This window comes from Chelonoidis abingdonii, chromosome 1 (assembly GCF_003597395.2).
Source record: "Chelonoidis abingdonii isolate Lonesome George chromosome 1, CheloAbing_2.0, whole genome shotgun sequence".
NCBI classification, from domain to species: domain Eukaryota; kingdom Metazoa; phylum Chordata; order Testudines; family Testudinidae; genus Chelonoidis; species Chelonoidis abingdonii.
In genome coordinates, this window is record NC_133769.1 from 265,367,524 (window position 1) to 265,380,355 (window position 12,832).

Genomic DNA, 12,832 nt, shown 5'->3' on the forward strand with positions numbered 1-12,832 from the left:
GCTTGTTTAGATTTGAAGTTTGCTGCCATCATCCCTTCACTGGCTCTACGCCTCTGGGTTTAGTTTGGTGACATCTTCAGCTCCTAAATATGTAGCTCACCAAATAAATATACCGCATACTTCTAATTGTCTTTGTTTTCTCACATGAGGAAAGCCACACATAACTTTTAAAGTTAATTTTAACTCATTCTTTTAGGTCAGTCCATTTTCTGAGGTATTTTTTAAATTTCATCTGGGTTAACAGGATTTGAAACTTCTATTTTAAAAAATCAAAACTTTTGTGTTCCTTGTGTAAATGTGTTTTTAGATCTTAAAATGGTTCTTTTCTTTTTTAATTAAATAGTTTTTTAAAGAGTCTTTATCTTAAATAGTTATTAAAGAAGTTGTTCATATTTTTTGGAGAGAGAAATCTTGTCTTCCTGAGTTGGGTAAGAAAGTTGCTTATGTAGTGTTAAATGGTTAATTACTTTTCCATTAATATAAGTATTCTGTGCATAAATGACTTCTTACATTAGTAATTAGTTTAGCAAGGTCATTAGATTTCATGTTTATGCATAAAGCATTTTACCATATATATAGCAATAATATTGGGAAATTACATTAGAAGTTTTGCATTTAGCTCACATAATTACAAGTATACAGATAGATGTTCATATGTTTACAAATTAATTCTGTGAAAGCTGACTTCCACTATTGAATTCTGTGCAAGATAATTTCTCTGTGAATTGCTGCTGACTCCAAATTCTCATATCAATGTTAAATGCAATATGACCCAAATCCAAGTGTTGGAGATTGTATGTAGTGGGAAAAATAATACCGTTTTCATTACTGGAGGTTGTAATAGTAATGAGGGCTCTAGGAAATTTTTTGTCTAGGAAAGATTGCAGTAATTATACCATCTTTTTAAAAGAGGAAATCATATATCTGATTACTTTCAGGGGTAGTTTTTTTCCTTCTTGATTCAGAGGACAAGCTTTGAAATCTGAACCTGACAGTTCCATATAATTTTGTCTAAGTAAACCTTAGTGTTAATCACCAGATCTGAATTTACTTAGCTTCCATGTTTACAGAAACAACTATACATGCATCTGATGAAGTGGGTATTCACCCACAAAAGCTCATGTTCCAAAACATCTGTTAGTCTATAAGGTGCCGCAGGATTCTCTGCTGCTTTTACAGATCCAGACTAACACGGCTACCCCTCTGATACTATACACTGATGATCCCTTTCTGTGCCTCCTTCTGGGAACTATTCCCTGTGATGTTCAATATAATATAATGCCTTACTGATATAAACTGTGCTTTTACATTTATGTGAGGAAAGTAATCCCAGCATTTATTACACCTAAACTATGTGGAAATAGTTTCTAGGAACAGTTAACCTGGTGTTATCTGGACCGGTGATCTGCTAGATCACTCCAGTCCTCGATGCTGGGAGCCAGCCTTACCCTGCTCTGAGAACCAACACTCCTGGGTTGTTCATGCACAGCCTCTGTCACGTAAGCTGCTCCCAGCTACATGAGTGAGCACTTTTGGCCAGCTGCTGCTTGGATTGTACAACCAAATAATACTAGCTAATATCTCCAGTCCCAGACACAACCCTAGGAACCTCTATCTTGCAACGTCCAGTTATGCCTGTTTGATGCTGCAGGCTTATATGAGTTTGTCAGTTTAACAAAGAAATTGATATGTACCAGGCTTGTTATCTCAAAGAGAGTCTCTAACACGCTTTAAACCAAATGCACTGCTTCAGGTAGAATCAACAAACAAATGTATTAACTACAAAAGATAGATTTTAAGTGATTATAAGTCAAAGTACAACAAGTCAGATTTGGTCAAATGAAATAAAAGCAAAATGCATTCTAAGCTGATCTTGACACTTTCAGTGCCCTTACAAATTTAGATGCTTCTCACCACAGACTAGCTGGTTGTTCTTCAGCCAGGCTTTCTCCTTTGATCAGCACTTCAGTCTCTTGTTGGTGATGCCTGTAGATGGAGGTGGAAGAGAGAGGAAGAGCATGGCAAACATCTCTCCCTTTTATCATGTCTTTTCTTCCCTCTTGGCTTTGCCCCCCCACATCAGAGTCAGGTGAGCATTACCTCATCGTAGTCCCAAACTGACCAAAGGAAGGGGGGGTGACTCACTCGAGAGTCCAACAGATTCTTGTTGCTGCCTAGTCCAGTGTCCTTTGCTCCTTTGAGGCTGGGCTGGATTTGTCCCATACATGCCCTGATAAGGTGTGAACTGCCCCTCTGCTTCTGGAGAGCTTTTGCTTGGGCTTGTTTTAAACCATGAGGACACATTTTCAGCTTCATAACTATGTACATGAAATTACAACCTATAACATTACTGTAACAACAATGCTCAGTGCATCATGAGCCTTCTGAAGACACCCGACATGACAAACTTTGCATTGTGTACCACACAATCATATTATAAGAATGAACATGGAGGTGAGGGTGCTCTCCCGAGGTACAGAACATCACAATACTGCCTTACTGATATAAACTATGCTTTTATATTTATGTGTGGAAAGTAATTCCAGCATTTGTTACAGCTAAACTATGTGGAAATAGTTTCTAGCAACAGTTAACCTTCATGCCACTCTGCCTACACAGTATGTGATCTGTCTTATTATATATAAAAAAATACATTTGGGGGGAAAACTCATTGCTTTCTCTCTGCTCCTCACTTAGCCTCAGCCCACCCCATGTATCAATATGTGTACAAGACTACAAATGATGAGGATATTTTATCATAATGGCTTTTTTGGCATGATTTCGATCAGCCTGGCCATACATTACAAACACTCTTTTTCATTAATTAACCCCAGTGCTCTCTTCACAAAACTGATCATGTTCTGCTGTTGAATCATCATTTAAGATTTTTCTTAGTTTAGTTTGGGCATATTTTTTGAAAAAAAAAGCAAATATTTTGATGTTCTTATTGTTCTCTTTAGTCCTTGTTAATATTTCAAAGAATACTGTCAAGTTGTCTAGGCTCTAAAATTTAACTTCTATAAAGGATTTTTCAGAGGTTTTTAAGGTCAGGCTTGACAAAGCCCTGGCTGGGATGATTTAGTTCAGTGGTTCTCAAACTGGGGTTGCCGCTTATTCAGGGAAAGTCCCTGGTGAGCCGGGCCAGTTTGTTTACCTGCCGCGTCCTCAAGTTCAGCCGATCGGGGCTCCCACTGGCCGTGGTTTGCTGCTCCAGGCCAAAGGAGGCTGCAGAAAGGGTGGCCAGCATGTGCCTCAGCCCGCATCGCTTCCCACAGCTCCCATTGGCCTGGGAACCATGGAGTGGTGAACCATGGCCAGTGGGAGCCGTGATTGGCCGAACCTGCAGACGCAGCAGGTAAACAAACTGGCTCGGCCTGCCAGGAGCTTTCCCTGAACAAGCGGCGGTCTTAGTTTGAGAACCACTGATTGAGTTGGTGTTGGTCCTCCTTTGAACAGGGGATTGGACTAGATGACCTCCTCAGGTCCCTTCCAACCCTGATATTCTATGATCCTATGATGGTAATTCCTATGGAGCACCTTTGAAAGATGCATATGTTTTCAATTTCCTACAGCCTGAGCTTACCAAACGTAGTCTAGCTGACTGTGGTAAGATCTTCTGGGCCACCCAGTGGTGAAAACAACCCAGGAAACACCAGCTGAAGCTGCCACATTATTTAGGGCAAAAACTGCATGTATTGGAAACACATATAGTTACTGCATATTTTGGTACATAATGCCTTTCTCCTCTTCTCTTTTATAGACTTTTCAGCTGAATTGTAGGAAGGAAGCAAATATTTTGTGTTAAGGTCACATGGGGGAGAGGAGGTGCTGGAGATGAAGCAAAATTGGTGTTCCCTTTATACTGTTCTGGCAGTTTAAAAAAATCTATAAATTAGACTCTGGCCCGCAGTATTTCAAAACAATGTTAGGGATTAGGATGTAACAGAATGGGAATCAGGCCCTCAACCTCTGATGAGACAGTTCTAATACATAATGGTTTATTCAATATCTTTTGCCACTGGTATCCTCCTCATGTCCTCTAAAAATACAAAGCAAAACAAAGGATCAGATTCTTTCTTGCACCAAAACTGGATGCAGAAGAGAATATATCCAAAAGAGAGGCAGATGCAGGTCCCTGTTTCTGATGCTTCTCTGGCCTCTGCCCAAATGTAAATTCAAACAACTATGGACTGCTTAGATTAAGACCCTTAAGGGACTATATGACAATTAAGAATTGCTATAGAGGAGCTTTGTTGTACTCTCTCTGCTCCTCACTTACTCTCAACATACCCCATGAATCAAAATCAGTACAAAAGTTGTGTTCTTTTTGTTAATTACTATTATTAAAAGTTTGTTAATTGTCATTAAAGCAGGGTTGGGACTTGTTTACAATCTTTTCCATATGCCCAGGACTACAAATAATATTGTTTTTTTTTCAAAATGGCTGCTTTAATATGCCAATGCAATTGGAATCTATATTTTGAGATACATTTCACTTTACTCACATGGAGAAGTGTTTATTACCATATGAATTATCAGATGACAATTATAGGAATCTGTTGGACAGTGAAATAATTTTCCAAGAGAAGTGGTAGAAGCACCCTTTTAAATGTAAGGTATAAAACTAGATATTTTTGTTTGTAGTGCATAATCTTGCAGTCACATAAATAACACAGCCTGCATTGATATGACATCTAGATGCCTTCCATTTGTGACTCCTGTCTGTGATTCTCCTCAGTTGTGCTGTTACATTTCATGATTCACCTTAGCCCAGGCCAATAGAATCATTAAGTGCATGGGATCACTCATACTCAGGGTTAGATTTTATCTGTAGGTGGGCGACATTGAAGCTGCATCACCCTAGGAGTAGCCCCAGGAGACATCTCTGAGGCACAGTTCTCTCTATACTCCCCCACATACACTGCACTGTGATGGCAATTTTCTGCTGGCATACACCAGCATTAAATTATGACACTTCCTGTGCCATCTTAGCTGTGTGTTGGGGAGCTGGAGCCAACACTCCACTCTTGCTCCAACTATCTGCTCCAGGGAGGAGAAAGCAGTTAATGGTTTATTCAGTATCTTGCCTCTAGTATCCCACTGGGAAAGAATATACTCCAAGTTTCAGTCCAGTCCTGTGTGTATGATCCATGTCTTGAGCATATTGTGCTTGTCTGTGAATTAAAACACAAAATGAATAATGACAGGAATGTGTTTAAAAATCATGTTCCCTCCCAAGTCCACTAAATAATTACTTCACTAAAAATCTGTGGAAAATAGTGTACTTGGTATACATGGAAGATTATTGATTTTCTTAGAAGTTGTCAAAAAAAAGGAATTACCCAGTGTAAATATGTCAGAATTGATAAAGACAGACATTTTCTCTTCTCCCTCCTCACAGAAGGAATAAAAAAGCCAGCTCATAATAAATAAAGTATGTCAGACCAACATTCCTGTCACATCTGCTTGCTGAAAGTTATTACTACATGAACTGACATTAAAGAATATATATGAGAAATGTCAAGAATATTCATAAAATGCACTCCACTTTAAAAGGTCATTTTGAGAGTTTGCATTAAAAGTCATGTCTGACATAAACAAAAGGATCCTATTGACTTTGTTTACAATTGTTGAATGCAGTAATTTTCAGTCTGTCTTCCTCTCTCAGCTTTTGCATCCATGATAACGTATATCCTCATGGCTTTCAAATGTATACCCAAGCTGACTGAACAGCTAACCTTGTGTGGAAAAAAAATACATCTTAACAAAAATGCAAATCAACCTCATATACATGGTATTTTTATTCCACTGTACTGCAAAATGCATTTCTGCAATGGCAAAATGGTACAATAACAAATTAATATCCAGCTCCAAATAAATATCTTGGTCAGCCAACTAAACAATGGGGTGGTGGGTGGAGATCTAATTTAAACCCAAAGAAACAACGTGTGTTTTCAGGAGGGATTTGGAAAGAAATTGAAAATATGAAAGCTGAAGAAAGACAAGATGTGTTTTTAAATAACAGAAGAAAAGTACTGTAAATATTCAATTTATTTTAATTGATTTACATTTGGGTTTTGGCTGTACTGAACAATATCTGTTGCAATTTATATATGTATAAAATTTTATAAGAGAAATGGATTTAATTTATCCCTGATGTAACTAATTTATACTGACTTCATGGGAGTTATACCAGGAATGAATCTGCCCCATAGTATTGTAGAAGCAGTGAGCTTCCTGTACTTATAGTTGCCACGAGCTTCCATCATTTTAACCTCTCTATAACTTTGGTTTTGAAAAATTGGTTTGTCCTTAAAATTGTCATATTTAGTCTATAGGCCCTGGAAAATATTTCTGCCATTTGAAAGATATTTATCATCTTGAAAACAGGTCTTCAAAGATTACAGTGATTTGAAATGTCTTTGGTCTAACATTTCCCTGTCTCCCTCTTCTTCAAAAGCAATTTGTCCCTGTCCCTTCAAAATTTCCATAGTTAAATCTCCTTTAAAACTTGCAAAGTAGCTGTATCTGGAGAAAATACATATTCATAAATAAGGTTATATTTAAACAAAGTTATCAGCATTTTTTTTGGCTGGATAGTTCAGGGCCTCATCCTGCTTCCAATGGAAGTTAAGAACACCAGACCTGCTCTCATTAAGATAGACTGTGTTGCAATTGCCTTTGGTGGGAGCAGTCATGATACATTTGCGTGAGCATAGTGTCCTCTATTCCCTGGTTGAAACTTAGGAACACACTGCCTGAGGCGGAGCATGGACTTGAAGCCAAGTCTCCCATTTCCTAGGTGAGTGCCCTACTCCCTGGGCTATTGGGTATTCTGGGGCCAGTGGAGTTCTCTCACTCTCTGCTGTGGAAGATGCTCCACTATGACTAAATAATTAAATATTAATTGGGCCAGAGAGCATGAGAATGACTCTGTGGCCTGGTGGTTAGGGTACTCATGTTGGGGGGAGGGGTGCATTACCCGAAAAGGATTAACCTGGTTTAGGCACCTAACTCTGCCATCTCTTCTTCCTTGTTATTTTGTGAGAAAGGACTAACCTGGCTTAGGCCTTGGCTACACTTGCAAGTTGCAGCGCTGGTGAGGGGGTTACAGCGCTGCAACTTAGCAGGTATCCACACTTACAAAGCTCAGCCAGCGTGGCAACTCTCTGTCTGCAGCGCTGGCTGTACACCTGGGTCCACTACGGGTGTAGTGAATCCAGCGCTGCTGATGCAGCGCTGCTCATCAGGTGTGGACACTCACCAGCACTTTTATTGGCCTCCAGGGTATTAGGACTTTCCCGCATACTTTATGCTCATCGGGGTTGCATTCCCGCCTGGGTCAAGTGACTCGCCCTTTAAATGCCCCGGGAATTTTAAAATCCCCTTCCTGTTTGCTCAGCCAGGCGTGGAGTGCAATCAATCAATCAATCAACTAGTGACCATGCTCCACGCCCCAAACAAGCCCCAGCATGGAGCACTGCTGAGCTGCAGGATCTCATCAGTGTTTGGGATGAGGAAGCCGTCGCAGACCCCGGGGCTTGAGTGAGGAACCAGCAGAGGAGCCTGTTTCGGTAAGAAGCTTTTTTATAAGGATGGAAATGTTTTGGGAGCAGGGGGGCTATGGCTGCCTGCAAGCATGCCTAGATGTGGAATAGCCCATTGATTTCTGTAGATGCTCTTTGCTTTCCCCAAGTCACAGAAACCCCATGGATTGCAGAGACAAGCAGTCCCCCCCTCTTTCCTTCCAGGTGAGCTCGTGTGCAAGATGGCTCTGAGTACCAGCTGTGGCAGATGTGGGTGGAGGGTTCACTCCTATTTCCTTAGCTTGCTCTCGCGCTTTCCCAAATTCACGAAACCACATGATTGCAGAGACAGCAGCCCCCTTCCCGCTTCCCAGGTGAGCCGCGTGTGCAAGATGCTCTTTGTTTTCCTGTAGCTATCTTAGCTTTCCACAACTCACAGAAACACATGGCTTCAGAGTCATATCGTCTCCCTCCCTTCCAGGTGGCTGCGTATGCAATGCGCAGCTGTGTTATTCTCCTGTAGCAGAACAATCACCCTCCCTTCCCTGTAGCACGTGTGTCAAAAACTCACCACGTCAATTGGTATCGCAGGTCCAGTCTGTTATGCTTCACATGTTATATGGCTCTACAAATACTCTAAAACAATGCTCCTCTGCATTAACAGTTTATCCTGTGTTTTTTAAAATGACCTTGAGTACTGCTCCACCAGGCGCAGACTCTGAAGACTGTGAAACTTAAGAAAAAACAAGAAATCCAGAAGTCATGCTGAAAGCAGTATGAATGTATATTCCACAGAAAATAATAAGTTACAAGATGGAGGGAACAGAGCCTTAAAAAGGAGGAAGCTGCCAAGAGAACCACAGATTGGCTGTAAGCTCATGAGAACCAGACAGACCATGCAGTCAATGGTAACGATGCCAGGCAGAGCACTTCCGTGCTGCTCACCCATCCAAAACTCAACCATGTGTCCCTGTTTCCGCCCAAACACCCTTCTACAGCATCTGGTTTACACCACCATGCCCCAACCAATACGTTACCTCACACGCCTGATAATACGACCTACTCCTATGCACTCAACCGACCATACCATGCAGCATATTAATGCTCAAGTGCAGCAGCATTGTGCAGAGCCCTCAAGGAAGAATCATATTCAAACCTGTGACTCGTACTGCTCATCCTACCCCTGCCTGTTTATGTACTGTATTTTTATAAAGATTTTGTCTTTTAAAACATTTTTTATACGAAAGTTAACATAGTGTCACCACAATGAAAAATAGCACTGCAAATAATTGAAGAACTGCAAGTAACTGCTGTGGGCACTGCACTAACTGCTGTGAAGGCACCAAACGTTATTTGGTTTTCCAGCTCAGAGTGCATGCCTTTAAGCGATCCTAATCTATGTAACGTGTGCTGGGCCTCTCTCGTAGCTGCTCTCTGGCTGTGAATTAGCTCCAGGCGTTGCACCTCGGAGTGTCGTACACTGAAGGTTCACCTTCCCCAACCCCCCCCCCCCCCCCCCCCCCCCCCCTACAAATATTATGGAGGATACAGCACGCGGTGATAAAGTTGGGATGCTGCTTCCGCCAGTCTAGCTTCATTAGAGACTTCTCATCTCCCCCTTTAACGGCAAAGCAACACTCCACAGGTCATTCTGCACGCGGCTAGCTGTAGTTTGAACGGTTGCTCGTCAGCTTCCTGTATAACGGTTTCATCGAGCAAGATTAACGATAAGCAGGGTCCCAAGGATCACAATGGGCATTTCGACGTCCCATCACTGGAATTTTCATGTCTGGGAAAAAAGTCTGCTTACAGCTTCCTGAACATGCCACTGTTCGAAGATGCGTGCATATGCACTTTCAGCCATCCTGTGTAATGTAGTGAAACGCCCACTGGTGATCCCACAAGCGTGGCGAAGCATAGAGAAATACCTTCCATATATACTCGGTTGCCAGGTGGGGTGCTTGCAGATAGGAAGATGCGTTTCATCTATTGCCCCTCCACAGTAGGGAAACCCTTTTGCAAAGCCTATACAATTTCCTGCACATGCCCAGGGTCAGGTTTTCTAGCAGGAATGCGATTAATGGCCTGCAAACTGCTCACCACATTCCAGACGGTCGACTTCCACTCAAACTGGTTTTGCAACGTGGTAGCTATCTGGAGTGCAGCTTCAGATGCAATAGCAGGTTCTCCAGTGACAGGGCAGCTCTCAGTCTCGTGTCTTTGCCGGCAGGGTTGGGGCGAGCTAGCACACAGCCATGAAAGTGGCTTTCTCATACTAAAGTCTGCAGCACTGCTCGTCATTCCAGACTTGCAGGACTGTGATCCCACCACAGTGCTTGTTTCCGAGCCAAAGGCGGGTTCATAGCGGTGCTGAGCAGTCGTTACTGCCAAAGCAATTTGTGTCAGACGCGTCAGGCGAATCTATTTCATCATCGCTACTGTCACTTTGGGGATAAAGGAATAGTCTCACTGCAAGCGTGATGTGTGGAACATTCATCAGAATGTCTCAGCAGCTCGGGTTCCATTTCTCTCTGAAATCACGCGACAGACTCACAATGGCACCAAACGGCTGAAAAGGGAAGCGATGCACCACGGGTGGTTGGAACAGGAAGCGGAATGACCCGCACCCTTCCGTCCCCTTCCCACAACCCACAGCGACAAAATGGGACGAGGTGCTCTGTGTGATAGCTGCCCACAGTGCACCGCTCACAACAGCGCTGCAATTGATGCAAGTGTGGACACACTGCAGCGCTGGTCGCTATCAGTGTGGACACACTGCAGCGCTGGCCGTACACTGCTGTACGAGCACAGCTGTAACTACCAGCGCTGCAAAACTGTCAGTGTAGCCATACCCTTAGGTGCCTAAATTCAGGTGAGGATCACAACTGGATCCTGAGCAGAGATAGGCATCTCCCTCTGGCAAGGACTTAAGCACCTAGCTTTCTCTGAGAGGAGGGACCTACGTCCCACTCCTTTCCTCCTCATTTCCTATTCCTAGCTTAGATAGCTCCCCACTCAGTGCTGGCTTCTGTGAATGCCTTTCTTAGGTTCCTAACTCTTAGGTTTTGTATGGGAGTCTGGGTGCCTAACTCAGAGTTCTGAATTCTACTAGGCAGCATGTCACCTAAAAGCTAGGCATGGCAATGCCTAAGTCCTTCTTGTGAATCAAGACCTAAAAAGGCTTTTTGAAAAGTTTTCAATATGCAAAGTGGCTTTTTTTTACAGAACATAATGTTTCTTTGGATTCCTTAGTGAAATCACATTACTACAAAATTTGAAACATAGGTGGATTTTGACATTGGCTTATGCAAGAAAGTTTTAAATGGCAAAATATCTGCACAATATATGTGGGGGTTTGTGTGATCATAAATTATGAGCAGAAAAATTGTGGGTGCAATATAAGAAGCTATTTAAAATAATGGCTTTCATGGAAATATTAAAAACTTTCATCAGTAGACACATCAACAAACCCAGTTATATTGACCCTACTTGTTTTCAAAAAGCTGTGAAATAATTCCGGTAAAGAATGTATACAGTACCGTATCTTTTTATGTACTGCAGGATTTGGGGGGGGAGGGTGGTTTAAGCCATTTGGATGAAGACTGTAAAACGAAGCAGAAGTGTTCTAGCTTGCCCAAACTGTGAACAAGATGTCCTATCATAGAAAAAGTTACTTTTGAGGCAGCGTATAAATTCATTATGAAGCATAAAATGAAACCGTTTACTGAATTTAGAATTAATACAGAACATCTGTTTTCCCCTCAGCTGAATGGTAACAGGCTGGCTGAACACTCCTGGAGATGACAGTATATGTCACCTGTGTCCAAAATTACTGAGGTCGTAAGTGGGGGCATTCAAGTTATCTGATTGGCTGAACATTACTAAGTGCTTGAATATGTCATTTCCATGAATTTACATACTCCATTACAGTAACTTAAGTTCTGCTTGAAGAAACTGTAATTATACATTTAACCTTAAGAAATGTAAAACCTAATAGGAGAGAAACATAAAATTACATAATTCATAAGTGTAACAGCACTGGAGACACAGAGTGATCTGTATATATTACACTTTACATGAGTATACTATTTAACTCCAAAGCAGTTATGGCACTTTGTGTTCTAAGTAGCCCAACTTCTCTGACTATCCATAATTGATCCACAGTTAAAATTAGAGCCAACATTTCTCCTTCAGGCATCATACATCCCCTTCCCAGTCTCCTCCAAGCAGGTCACCCTAGGAAAAAGGTATCAGGATAATTTACAATTACTGTACGTGGCTGATTTCAAATAAGGTTGATGCACTTTGTACTTCTATGCCTCTTACTCTTTAAACTAAACTAATTTTTGAGCTTTAGCTTTCTATGATCTTAACTCCAAAATGTATGGTACTACTAAGAAGTGAAATAGAGAGGATGAAGATGGTCAGAAGGGAAGGTCACAGCCATTCCTGTGCAAAAATTTGCTGAAGAGGTGCATCATCCTAGAAAAGTTATTCTCTCACCTGCCCAAGTTTGTTGCATTTCAGGTTGCAAGGTGACCCACTAGCTCCTGAGGAAGAAACAAAGGATTCTACACAAATGATATGTGGGTCCAAGAATATCCATTAGGTTATGTCTACACTATGAGATTGCCCCTGCTCATGCACACATATTCATTCTCAGTCTTATCATGCTAGCATGAATATAAAATAGCAGTGTAGCCCACAGTAGCATTTGAAGCAGCCACGGAGGCACGGCTGAGCTGTGCCAAGTACAAACCCATCTGAAATAGGTCCAGCACCATACCTCTCCAATGGCTCCAGGGCATGCTTCCCACTATTTCCAGATTCTGCAAGCACCGTTCTATTAGAGCAACTTCCTTCTCAACTCACAGCTGTCCCCTTCAGGCTGAGTTGGCTAATTGGAGGATTCCTTTAAGGCGTTTTGGACAGAGGATTCTGCATTTCTTTCTCAGACCTGCCACACCCCTAGTCTTCCCCACAAGTTCTTCCATGGATCCACAGAGAGCTTCTTATGTTGTCTAGAGTGGGGCAGAGGGTTGTGGAGACAGCTGACCCTCCATATGCAAACACACAGGAAAGGGAGATTCATGTGCACAAATTCCTCCTGTACACAGACCTTGGGATAAAGATAGCCCTACATGAATGTAAAAGATAGTGCAGAATCAGACCCACTAATAACCTTATCTTTCCCCAGCCTCAAACATGGAACTGCCTTCCACCCCCGGCGACATTTCCACCTTCCAAAAACCTATGATGCAGGAATTTGGGGGTAGGAGAAAGTTGTTAAACTTCACAGCCTGGTG